We start from the raw sequence: 14,316 nt of genomic DNA on the forward strand, positions 1-14,316 counted from the left end.
TCATTCCATCTGTATACACATCACCGTCAGGCCTGAAGATGAAGCACCAAACCAACGAAACTGGTAACCATATAATAAATAACACCTTATTGACGGCTGCAGGTGTTCGGTTTTATTGCACAAGTGAACGGCCAAAATCCTTCAAACGTCCAATCACAAGGATGGAGCAGTCAAAAGCATTGTATATAACACGTTGCCAGGAAATGTGGAAGTCGTAGGATAAGCAGTACCAGTTGTGTTGACAATTCGAGCGGCGCGGTCTATTGCCCGACGAACGTGTAGCAGTTGTGAAGCGAATGCCGTGAAGTGTTTCCTTCAGTTTAGAAATCTAGTTGGCTTAAGTCAGGTGAGTGCAGTAGGTGGTATAGCACTTAGCAGCCCAATCAGTGAAACAAATCAGTAGCAGCTTGCACTGTACGTGCTTGAACATTGTCCTGCAAAATGATGGTCAGGTCGTGCAATAGTGTCATCACTTCTATCTCTACGCTGTTCAACACAACCTACCACCAGCTTAGACACAGAAATGATGACACTTTCCGCATGACCTGACCATCATTTTCCAGGACAGTGTTCAAGAACGTGCAGTGCAAGCTGTTACTGATTTGTTTGACTGATGGGGCTGCTAAGTGCTACACCACCTACTGCACTCCCCTGACTTAAGCCCTCTTGAGTTCAACTCGATTTCCAAACTGAAGGAAACACTTCACGGCATTCGCTCCAGAACTGCTACAAATTCTTCGGGCCATAGACTGCGCCCCTCGAACTGTCAACACAACTGGCAGTGCTAAGAGTATCCTACGACTTCCACATCGCTGGCAACGGGTTATACACAATGCTGGTGACTACTTTGAAGGTCAGAAAAACTTTGAAACACGTAGTATCTATTTTTTATCAGCTGTACGTAAGTAGTTGCCACTATTAAAGTTACAACCCTCGTATTTCTCTTACAACCTCCTTGCTTTACACGCCATCAACGCCAAGTACTTAATATGTCAATTTCATGTATATGTCCTTAGACATGCCTTTGGGCGTTCCATTAACCCAAATTTCACTTCAGTGCTTGCTAGTCTTAGCCGAGAATTCTGCTTTTGGAAGCACTCTAGGTCACTTACTTTCAGTGTGGGTCAGTACTGAAGCAGAGCACGGAAACACAATCAGACGACCATCGGCACTCTTGCCTCGTACCACTCTAGCTGATGAGCTGGAAGCCTCTCGCGACCCCAATCAGCAATTCCGCCTTTTTTCTGCCCGAGTTTAATTCAATTTAGCTCTACGTACCCCTGTCTTGTTCTACCTCCACTGTCAGCTTCATTATACTTCCAGCGTAATATAAATAAGTAAGTATAGAAAAGGTAAAATAAACATCAATCTTTTAAACGTTTTGCGTTGTCCTTTTCATTCAGAGGGCTGGTTTGATGCATCTCTCAGCACTTGTGTTTTCTGTGCAAGGTTCTTCACCTCTGCCTAACTACCGCAACATACACTGCCACAGGATATAAGCGGAAGTATTTTATTTGTGGTACGTTAATAAGTGAAACGCCCTGCTTACATCAGCAGGACAAAACAGTTAGTTGGAATTGTGGAAAGGAGCCAAAAGGAGCTGTCAGTTACACTCAAGCACATATAACTTTATTTAATTGTCTAAACAATACAGGAAAATTTTTGAACTTGGTTACCAGCTGAATAGACCACACTATAGCATGCCTTAAGGGCACAAGCACTTAAATATAAAACAGCTGAAAGCCATTAACTTAGACTCAAAACAGAATATTTAGTAGGCAGTACGCCTCACGTAAGTAAGTTCTATAAGTTGGCTGAAGGCCCAAGAAATCAAACCCTTGAAAAGCAAACAATTTAAAGACGGGTGCAGGCCCATGATTTAAGACCGGAAGTAAATAAAAAAAAACCACAAGGCAGAAGGCCTTATCTTCAATTAGGCAGAAGGCCCCACACAGTCTGATACCTGAAAGACAATACCTTTAATTTAAAAACGGCTGAACTCCGATTACTTACAACAGCTAAAATAATTTTTAGTAGGCAGAAGGCCCAAAACTATCTTTAAACAACATGTTACACAGGCTGAAGACCCAAACAATCTAAGATATAGCAAGTGCGGAATTTAAATTTTAAAACGGCTGAAAGCCCATTATTAAACAACGCAACTACAAGAAATTTTCAAAAGGCAGAAGGCCCAAAGCTTTGTTGAAAAAATATTTTAAATGAAGCTGATGAACCAAACAATGTAAGACTTGACCAGTAAGGAACTTTCAATTTTAAAGCGGCTGAAAGCCCATTATTTAAAACCCAACTAAAAGCATACAGATTCAAACCATAGCCTATAAGCCATTAAAATACACAATCAAACACCAATAAGAAAGAACAGTACAACCAGCGGCGCTCAGAATTTCCGGGGGGTCGGTCTGCACTTGAAATGTTAACGTTCGCTTAGGGGAGACAGGTAGTCGGCCCAACTATATCCGATCCGCCGGCAACCCAACCAAGAGACAGTCTATGGACCCACCGACAAGACGACTTGCTTTCCACCTGAGTAGTGCACAAGGAACTCCAAAGCCAAAACGTAAAAGGCGGAGCCGCCCACAACCAAGTATGCATAATCTATCACTGCTACACGCACTTTTGGCCAGCGACACCACGGTGAGGAAAGGACACTGCCTGAATTTCATGTCAACTGCCAGGGCAAGTAACCATAACGCTAACGGCCACAAGGCAGAAAATTCCGCTGGTGCACTTGGACTTCAAATAACGAAAACACAGTTAAACTCCACCAGAAGATGGACAAACCTTTACCAACTCGAACACTTGCTGTTGCTCACGGCGATGCCCCCAAAAGCCAACCATGTAATCCAACGGCACAATGTGAACAGTCTGGCTTCGATAATTAAATCACAACTTTGATGTCCTGGGTCGGTGAGCCACGAACCTCGCAGAAATCGAAACAACTCCCACACACGCTGCAACACCGCGTAGAGACCGCCAGCAGGCCCGGCCCAGTGCACCATGCGGAGATTTCCTGTCTGATCCACAACAACCGACAGACTGCCACGCATCAGCACGGAGACAGCACTAAAATAGCTGAGCAGTAGACATCACGAGCTACACACAGTTTCACGAACACATGCATGAAGGACTAGAAAACTAACGGCAGCGACTGTGCAATAACGAGGACGAATCACGAGTCGGCACACGCAGGCAGTCCATAAGCGATCGCCGGCCAACATACACGTCGTCCGACAAGACGACCGACCGACGACCAACGAATGTGACCGTCGGGCGAGTCATGGCTGTCCGGACCTGACTGCAGCCGCGCCCCGGCTGAACTTCTGCCGCGTCCTAAGTCAAACACTACCAGGTCCGAACTGCTCCTCCCAACTCACTGGCAGATCCGAACTCCAAACACACGGCAACCGAGAAGTAATAGCAGTCTGCAAAGATAATACTCCAGGGCTTATATCGACAAGCGCCGCTGCTTCTGCTCACGGGCAGGCAAGGCCGCAACTCGGTGACACCAGTAACTGAAATTAACATATCGAGGTGGTAGAACAGTAAAAACAGGATGTTAAATGATTTATGGCACGAACACGACCCACGCACGGCTCAAGATGTACGCGCATCAGTGTGTCGGTCGAATAAGCTTCCCACAAACACCTCACAAACTGACGTGTTCTATAAGGTCTTGATTCCACCACCGAGAGTACTGCACCTACAGGGTGTTTCAAAAATGACCGGTATATTTGAAACGGCAATAAAAACTAAACGAGCAGCGATTGAAATACACCGTATGTTGCAATATGCTTGGGACAACAGTACATTTTCAGGCGGACAAACTTTCGAAATTACAGTAGTTACAATTTTCAACAACAGATGGCGCTGCAAGTGATGTGAAAGATATAGAAGACAACGCAGTCTGTGGGTGCGCCATTAAGTACGTCGTCTTTCTGCTGTAAGCGTGTGCTGTTCACAACGTGCAAGTGTGCTGTGGACAACATGGTTTATTCCTTAGAACAGAGGATTTTTGTGGTGTTGGAATTCCACCGCCTAGAACACAGTGTTGTTGCAACAAGACGAAGTTTTCAACGGAGGTTTAATGTAACCAAAGGACCGAAAAGCGATACAATAAAGGATCTGTTTGAAAAATTTCAACAGACTGGGAACGTGACGGATGAACGTGCTGGAAAGGTAGGGCGACCGCGTACAGGAACCACAGAGGGCAACGCGCAGCTAGTGCAGCAGGTGATCCAACAGTGGCCTCGGGTTTCGGTTCGCCGTGTTGCAGCTGCGGTCCAAATGACGCCAATGTCCACATATCGTCTCATGCGCCAGAGTTTACACCTCTATCCATACAAAATACAAACGCGGCAACCCCTCAGCGCCGCTACCATTGCTGCACGAGAGACATTCGCTAACGATATAGTGCACAGGATTGATGACGGCGATATGCATGTGGGCAGCATTTGGTTTACTGACGAAGCTTATTTTTACCTGCACGGCTTCATCAATAAACAGAACTGCCCCATGTTGCAGTCCCATCATCCCTGCATCCTCAAAAAGTACTGGTCTGAGCCGCCATTTCTTCCAAAGGAATCATTGGCCCATTTTTCAGATCCGAAACGATTACTGCATCACGCTATCTGGACATTCTTCGTGAATTTGTGGCGGTACAAACTGCCTTAGACGGCACTGCGAACACCTCGTTGTTTATGCAAGATAGTGCCCGGCCACATCGCACGGCCGACGTCTTTAATTTCCTGAATGAATATTTCTATGATCGTGTGATTGCTTTGGGCTATCCGAAACATACAGGAGGCGGCGTGGATTGGCCTCCCTATTCGCCAGACATGAACCCCTGTGACTTCTTTCTGTGGGGACACTTGAAAGACCAGGTGTACCGCCAGAATCCAGAAACAATTGAACAGCTGAAGCAGTACATCTCATCTGCATGTGAAGCCATTCCGCCAGACACGTTGTCAAAGGTTTCTGGTAATCTCATTCAGAGACTACGCCATATTGTTGAAACGCGTGGTGGATATGTGGAAAATATCGTACTGTAGAGTTTCCCAGACCGCAGCGCCATCTGTTTTTGACAATTGTAACTACTGTAATTTCGAAAGTTTGTCTGCCTGAAAATGTACTGTTGTCCCAAGCATATTGCAACAAACGATGTATTTCTATCGCTGCTCGTTTAGTTTGTGTTGCCGTTTCAAATATACCGGTCATTTTTGAAACACCCTGTATCTGTATAGATTAAGCGTTTTGAGTCCATCCATCCACACGTCAATGTCTGATCTGCTGCCCGGGGTAAAATAAACAATAGCCACACATACTTGGAGGTACAAACTATCCTAAAACCATAAGACTTGTAACAGTCTGCAAATGACATCAGTACTCACATAATGTCGTTCCGTATTCCGTCCTCAGAAATAGAAGTATCTGCACAGATAGTACTCCCCTTGTATTCACTGGAACCATCTTACTTATTGAAGCCTTTGTGCCCACCAACGATTTTAAGCCTTATCCTATATTTCTCTACTGACAGGTTTCAGATAGATTATGTAATGGTAAGACAGGGATTTAGGAACCAGGTTTTCAATTGTAAGACATATCCAGGGGCAGATGTGGACTCTGACCACAATCTATTGGTTATGACCTGTAGATTAAAACTGAAGAAACTGCAAAAAGGTGGGAATTTAAGGAGATGGGACTTGGATAAACTGACTAAACCAGGGGTTGTACAGAGTTTCACGGAGAGCATAAGGGAACAACTGTCAAGAATGGGGGAAAGACAGTAGATAAGGAATGGGTAGCTTTGAGGGATGAAGTAGTGAAGGCAGCAGAGGATCAAGTAGGTAAAAGGCGAGGGCTAGTAGAAATCCTTGGGTAACAGAAGAAATATTGAATTTAATTGATGAAAGGAGAAAATATAAAAATGCAGTAAATGAAGCAGGCAAAAAGGAATACAAACGTCTCAAAAAAAAATGAAGATCGACAGGAAGTGCAAAATGGCTAAGCAGGGATGGCTAGAGAACAAATGTAAGGATGTAGAGGCTTATCTCACTAGGGGTAAGATATATACCGCCTACAGGAAAATTAAGGAGACCTTTGAAGAAAAGAGAACCACTTGCATGGATATCAAGAGCTCAGATGGAAACCCAGTTCTAAACAAGAAGAGAAAGCAGAAAGGTGGAAGGAGTATATAGAGGGTCTATACAAGGGCGATGTACTTGAGGGTAAAATTGTGGAAATGGATGAGGATGTAGATGAAAATCAAATGGGAGATAAGATACTGCGTGAAGAGTTTGACAGAGCACTGAAAAACCTGAGTCGAAACAAGGCCCCGGGAGTTAATGTTAATGCTCAGAGCCATTTGAACATTTGAACCATTTGATTGTACTCGCGGAACCGTGAGACTGCCACGCTTGCAGGTTCGAATCCTGCCTCGGGCATGGATGTGTGTGATGTCCTTAGGTTAGTTAGGTTTATGTAGTTCTAAGTTCTAGGGGACTAATGACCACAGCAGTTGAGTCCCATAGTGTTCAGAGCCATTTGAACCATTTTTTTGTACTACGAGTTTCTTATCAACCTATCAAATTTCAAATGGCTCTAAGCACTACGGGAATTAACATCTGAATCCATCAGTCCCATAGAATTACTTAAACCTAACTAAGCTAAGGACATCACACACGTCCATTCCCCAGGCAGGATTCGAACCTGCGACCATAGTAGCCGCGTGGTTCCAGACTGAAGCGCCTAGAACCGCTCGGCCACAGCTGCCGGCTATCGACCTATGCCTTTTTCTAATTCAGTTATGTCACATTGAACTTTTCGCCCCACTTTGGTTCAGTACTTCATCATCTATTATCCTCATCTTCCGTATTCTTTCAGTATTCTTGTACATGACCTTATTTGAACTGTACATCAAATTGTTTCACTTCGATATTATGTACCCCAAACAAATACTTAAAAACAGAGTGTCTAGCATATACATTTATATTCGATGTAAACAGTCTTTAGAAGGGCTCTCTTTTTATTCCCAGTCAGCGTGTTAGTTTTATATTATCTTCGTTTACGCAGTCCTCAGTTACTTTACTGTCCAAATAGCAAAACTAGTCACTACTTTTAGCACATCATTTTCTAACATAATTCCCCTGGAAACAATGAATTAGTCCATCTGCACTCCATTACGGTTCATTTACTTTTCTTGATGTTCCTCTTACAACCTCATTTCCAGACAGTAAACATACAGATTAACTTCTCTTCCTAGTCCTTAGTCATATCTCACAGATTTACTGTCTCTCTAGCAAACTTTGAAGTTATTTTTCATCTTCTGGAACATGAATTCATTTTCACTTTCTCGTTAGTTTCCTTTGCTGAGTAGCATTTTAATAGTACTGTAACCCACTTACTAATAAACTTACTCAACTATATGACAGATATGCTTCCATAAAGACTGGGAAAGTAAGAAGGAGTCCTGCGCCATGACTGACTGAAGAAATAAAACATCTCATGAATCTCAGAGACGCACCACAACAGGATTATGAACTGCGCCCCACCTGAAAAACATATTTTTTACAAGCGGCAGCGTAACAGAATCAAGCTGTAAGAACTGCAAAACCGAGGCATGCCTGTACAGTACCTGAGAGACAGAAGTGATGACAGTTTCTGCAGGACATGACCATCATTTTGCAGGACAATGCTCAAGCACGTACAGTGCAAGCTGTTACTGATTTGTTTGACTGATGGCGCTGCTAAGTGCTATACCACCTACTGCACTCCCCTGACTTAAGTCACTTAAGTCCTAGTAAGTCCACCTCGATTTCTAAACTGAAGGAAACACTTCCCGGCATTTTCTTCAGAACTGCTACAAATTCGCCGGGCAATATTTATAGATCGAAACTGTAATATACAGGGTAGTTAGAATGCCCGAAAAGCTTGCAAGGGTGTTACGGAATGAGTTGACGCGAGAGATATTTGTTAATAAAATAATCCGATTCGTTTCATCTTTTCCGTGTTAATTAGCATTCGAGTTAGCCAGTCGGGCCGTTGCACACTGAAATTCAAGGAACACAGAAGATACAATTGTTGTCACTTGTTCTCATTGCATAAGTTATAGCGTGAAAGTATTCCGCCTTTGGTTTGGTTTCGATTCTTACTACTGCCACGTGCAATGTTTGTATTGCTCTCTAGTTCGGCTTTATGAAACCAGACAAATAATAACTTTGGCGACACCGTCTATGGCAGGCCGCTTGAATTTCCGTCCACGATTGCCTGACTAGTTAACATCCGTTACTGATCAACTAGGAAAAGGCGCAACGTATAAATTTTTATTCTTAACAATTATTTCTCAGTAAAACTCTCCCCGCAACACCCTTACAAGCTTTTCAGACTGTTTGTGACTGCCCGGTACATCCGGTTACATCATCTCTACGTAACCCCGAATGAAATGCAAATTCTACACTCCGTTTATGGGTTAACTTCGCGGAAGGTAAGTTACACTACTGCTATCTATTGATTTCGTCTCTTACCGTGTCGATATTGTTGACGCAGGTATCAGTCTTCACGATCTGAAACAAAAAGATAACAGAATATTACCACAGTTAACATAACCCTGTAGTTTTTCAGATGTCCTTCACTTATACCAGCTATTTAATAACTTAAGATAGGCTCGTTTCTGCAGGTTAAATGAAGTATAGAAAAGCTGACAATATTCATAAGCTTAGTAGTCAAGACTTGATAGGAGTTGGTCAAAGCGCAGAGTAACTGCCATATCGTTAATAAAACCTGGAATCGCAATGAATGTTAAAAAGCCGGCTCAACCACCTTTTTACACTAAAATTGACGCACTGCGAAGGTCAAGCCTTCATCATCGGAATTATTACACAAAAGTCTCTAAAAGCGATCAAGATAATAAAATCCCAAAATTTCGTGGTTCACTTCACAATCGTGTCTCCTCGGGATATCATTCGGTCACCTGATGAACTAAAATCAAATGGCCCACGCCGACCTGAATGCCAAATAATAAAAATAAAACGGAATTACTGGTCTAGTGAAGTTATTCGAAATGCAGGGGTAGTGTGTTTCACGCGGCACAAGTCACACTGTGGATTGTGGAGGCGCTGAGCAACGATACCAAAGAGCCCCGTACTTCGTTTCTTGCCTGATCGCAGGTCAATGAGTGTCACTAACATGCAAAAGAGCTTTCCGACAGAGAAAAGTACAAAGTGAACTGTCCCGTGACTTACTCAGTAGAAACTGGTTCTCCTTTATTCACTTATGATTTACTCGGACATCCCATTGTCGCGCAAAACGAAGTAACCAGCCGCATTATAAGTCGGTAGATAAGATACTATATTAGGTATACCTTAAGTGCCTGTAGTATATAGATATACATCGCAGACACCTTTTCAATAAAGGTGACATCGTCAGATCACACATGCCACTCCTGATGATAAGAACAACGAAGAAAGAACTTTTAAGTAGATTGTTTAGGTTTTTATGTTGGTAACGTCCCCTAGCGCTCTGTATGAAAATCACTGGCTGTGCTGTGTGTGTGTCCGCAGCTCGTGGTCGTGCGATAGCGTTCTCGTTTCCCGCGCCCGGGTTCCCGGGTTCGATTCCCGGCGGGGTCAGGGATTTTCTCTGCCTCGTGATGACTGGGTGTTGTGTGTTGTCCTTAGGTTAGTTAGGTTTAAGTAGTTCTAAGTTCTAGGGGACTGATGACGATAGATGTTAAGTGCCATAGTGCTCGGAGCTGTGAGCAGTCTGTGGCTGGGTGGCATTGTTGGAATAGTCGCTATTGTAGTGTTGGGCAGTTGGATGTGAACAGCGCGTAGCGTTGGGCAGTTGGAGGTGAGCCGCCAGCAGTGGTGGAGAGAGAGATGGCGGAGTTTTGAGAGCGGATGATCCATCAGAGACAGTACATTTGTAAGACTGGATGTCATGAACTGATATATATATATATATATATATATATATATATATATATATATATATATATATATATATATATATAATGACTTTTGAACACTATTAAGGTAAATACATTGTTGTTCTTTATCAAAAGCTTTCATTTGCTATGCCTATCAGTAGTTAGTGCCTTCAGTAGTTTGAATCTTTTATTTAGCTGGCAGTAGTGGCGCTCGCTGTATTGCAGTAGTTCGAGTTTAACGTTAGTCAGGGCTATTGAAAGTCAGATTGCGTTGCGCTAAAAATATTGTGTGTCAGTTTAGTGGTGATCAGAATAGGTAAAGAGCGAAATGTCTGAGTACGTTCAGGTCTGCTCAGCTGTTTGAAATTCAAATAATGTAAAAGGTTTATAAGCACAGTAATTCATTAATTTTTCAAAGGGGACGTTTCAAACTAAGTAACCACAAATGTGTAAAAAAATATGGGAACAACGAAGACCACACAATTCCATGCCTACTGCAGAGTAGGAGAACCGTTGGCATCCAGAACAGCTTCCAGTCGTCTCCGGGAGGATAAGTGCATGTCCTGTAGGGTATAAGGCTCTTCCACGAAAATATTGGCAACTGCAGTAAACGATGACGGAAGTGAATACCTGTCACGCTACGAACTAGACCACAAAGATCAATAATATTGAGATCTACTGACTGTTCTGGCCAGGGGAAATGTGGTGATTCATCCTCGTGCTTACGAAACCAGTCCTGAACAATGCGAGCCTTGTGAACATGTGGCCTTGTACCCTCGCAAAACATCGTCAGTGTTAGGGAACAAGCATTGCGCCATGGGATGGACTTGATCAGCTGAAACGGTCACATAATCTGGCAGTTTCCTTTAAAAATTATTTTTGTTTGCTTTTATTTTTGAACTCGTACCAAGCTGCTTGTAACTTTGCTGTTGTTAACTATGACTGACTTCGAGCAATTACTGCTGCGAGACAAACCATATATATATATATATATATATATATATATATATATATATATATATATATATATATATATATGTGTGCCTGCGAGAATACAACACGAAATTGGCCCTGTTTTATTATCTATCTAAAAAAAACTGATTAAATATTGAACTTTCGTACTAATCCGTTTAATTAAGAAAGGTCCCTGTACATTATTGATCGGCGTCATAAAGCTGTTCATGAAATGGTCCCTGCGTGTTGGTAATTTTCGTTGGAAACATGGTGCTCCCTACTCTCTGTGTGCCAGCTGCAGATTTCTAACTACAGCTGCTGAGAGCTTACTGCAATGCTCCAGACAACAAGTAAATTATTTTACACACATCATTGAGTGAGACACTTCTTTAAATAAAAGCGACTTGCTTCGAGGATGTGGACAGTACTCTGAGGTGAAATATTCCCTTAATAAACTTATTTATTTATCTGATATATTATTAATTGTTTGAAATTCTTGTTACAGCACTCATAAACGTTGACAAAGGGCGGCATTGATACCAAACTCGTATTCTCTCAGATGGTAGACAAATCATTAACAAACATTAAAACTATCTTACAGTGAAAATTACTAATTCTTTGCAGCGCGGGATTATCAGAGCGGTCTGGGGCGCTGCAGTCATGGACTCCGCGGCTGATCCCAGCGGAGGTTCGAGTCCTCCCTCGGGCATGGGTGTGTGTGTTTGTCCTTAGGGTAATTTAGGTTAAGTAGTGTGTAAGCTTAGGAACTGATGACCTTAGCAGTTAAGTCCCATAAGATTTCAGACACATTTGAACTAATTCTTTAACGAAAAATCTATAGCTCCTTGATGTGGATGTCTCATTCAAGAATGAATCCCAAGTACTCGCGACTGCGGTGTATAATATAATAAAAAATATATAATAAAAAATATTTGAATATATGGAATCTATGAGATTAATATTTCGGCTCTCGGACAAGCACAATAAGCTGGTCTCATCTGTAAATGGATTCATATTAGTTCATATTAATTTTGCATGGACGAAATATTCTTTTTCTTGCTGTAGATTTGAGCTTACCAATTAATAATACTACGTCCGATCGCCGTGTCCACCTACAAAATCTTGACCGTAACCATGTTGTGTTAATCGGATCTTCGTGAATACTCCGAAGTACACTGGTGAACTTCAGTTTTTCTTATTACAGTATTACTTTGAATAATGACTCAAACTATGTTTCAGTTAGTACAATAATAATATATTCTTTTCTTCGACACACATAAAAAATACAGACATTTCACTAATTCACTCAACCCAAAATGTCTACCTCTGATTAGCAGATAGCGAGTCCTTCCTCTTACCGAGGAACAGGAAAGACATCTTAAGTTTTTTAACATTTGAAAATCAAAAATATATGACAGTAGGCGCAGGCTGTACGCTGGGCTACCGCTTCACCGTTTCTCTTTTGCTTTAAAGGAAACGAAAACAAAAGCAAGAAACGCAAAAGGTACATCACAGGTGTCAGTAACTAAAAATATTACGGTACCTTCATTCTTCTTCATACTGTTTTTATTCTAAATCACTAATGATTTCCTTCTACTCTTTTCCACAATATTCAAATACAAATCATTTCACTTCAACACAGACGCACTTAACTTTACGTGTACATTATCACGAGTCCTCTGCTCGACGTCTCTGTCACTGGTGCTCTAACGATACAACTCCCGAGCTCATCCCTCCCAAACAAGGATGTCAAAACAAACACATCAGCAGAGCTACTCTGGCCAAAGATTGCGCCGAATAATGAGTGATTCAAAATTGTCGCTCAGCGTATGAGATATCCGAAGTATGTACGAATTCCAGAAACGCAAATAACAATCTCCAAAGCCCCTCCACGCAAACTCGGCCAGAAGTTGGAAACAGCATGAAACAAGGCATCCGGCCAGACGATTTTTTCCCAATTCTCCATAGTTCAGGCTTGATGGCTACTGCACCACGTTTTCTTTTTAGGGCTAATTTCACCACCGATGAGTGGCTTTGGAATTCCTACTGCGATTCTCTGCTTATGGTCGTGGTGGTGGTGGTTAGTGTTTAACGTCCCGTCGACAACTAGGTCATTAGAGACGGAGCGCAAGCTCGGGTTAGGGAAGGATTGGGAAGGAAATCGGCCGTGCGCTTTCAAAGGAACCATCCTGGCATTTGCCTGGAGCGATTTAAGGAAATCACGGAAAACCTAAATCAGGATGGCCTGAGACGGGATTGAACCGTCGTCCTCCCGAATGCGAGTCCAGTGTGCTAGCCCTGCTTATGGAGCTCCCTTCGCATTGTTCTGGCGCTGACCGCGTCCGCGAATACGACATTCAGTCCTGCAGTGGCTTTTTGCCGCCGCCGTCCCATAATTTTTGAGTTAATTCTCTTCGCTGACCGTCTATCGCGATCGCTCGACACACACTCTCTTGTGCGTTGCGACTTAGCCGATGATGTTTTTCCGTTTTCCCCGTATGCGGTATTAATCTTTGATACGGTGCGCCTCGAAGCACCAACAATTTCCCAGTTAGATCCGACATAAGTACACAGAACACTGCTATGGTCACGACCGAGACCTGAAGCGTATGGAGGACATTACCGATGTGCCGTTCGTGGGCATTTACAACGGAGTAGTCTGCACGCTTTCCTGTCAATTGGCTCTGAGCCGTACGGGACTTAACACCTGAGGTCAGCAGTCCCCTAGAACTTACAACTGCTTAAACCTAACTAACCTAAGGACATCACACACATCCATGCCCGAGGCAGGATTCGAACCTGGTACCGCAGCAGCAGCGGACTTTCCTATCATCTGCATTTATGTTCACCATGCATTTCATGCAGTGCTTCCATATTTTTATTCCACCCCCGTTGATAACTGTATCGCCTACGAATTGTCTTAGGTTTAATACTAACACTTCTTCCTCTTTCTGAGCTCAACATCTCACTCGTTATAGAGGGATGCTGACTCAGTTTTTCAGGATAGCAAATGGGAAGTTGCGGTACAGAAAATGGCCCAGAGATCACCAGTGTGTGTGTGGTGAGTGAAGTGTTATGAAACAATGTGTGTTGTAATGACACATTACGACGCAAAGAGATACAATACTTTAAATTCTGTGCCAAAGATTAAATTGAAATGAATGATTTGTTTGTCTGTACATATACATCACATCCACCGATTACTTTGTTCCATTCGGATAATTCCTATATGATGTGTCGCTTTACAGTCATTCACTATCAGATTTTGAACCCACCTACAACGTCCAGCACAGTTTCCAACAGTGTTAAGTTGGGTTGCCGATGTTAAGCTACAAGAAACATTTTCCACGCCTGTTTCATTTCACCCTCCCTGTATTTTCTGCGTTGTCCTTAACACTTCTTGCAGCTCTCTCGCAATG

At 42.8% G+C, this 14,316-nt stretch overlaps 1 protein-coding gene across 1 annotated transcript in view; it reads right to left on the bottom strand.

Moving 5' to 3' along the window:
- The window catches only part of LOC126291593 (neuroglobin-like), an 804,393-nt gene that overhangs the window by 435,225 nt on the left and 354,852 nt on the right, over positions 1–14,316 (bottom strand). The window contains exon 2 of the mRNA XM_049985129.1: positions 8,541–8,579. The gene's annotated coding sequence lies outside the window, so the exon portion shown is untranslated. The remainder of the gene's footprint in view (positions 1–8,540; positions 8,580–14,316) is intronic.

This window comes from Schistocerca gregaria, chromosome 9 (genome assembly GCF_023897955.1).
Source record: "Schistocerca gregaria isolate iqSchGreg1 chromosome 9, iqSchGreg1.2, whole genome shotgun sequence".
Taxonomy (NCBI): Eukaryota; Metazoa; Arthropoda; class Insecta; order Orthoptera; family Acrididae; genus Schistocerca; species Schistocerca gregaria.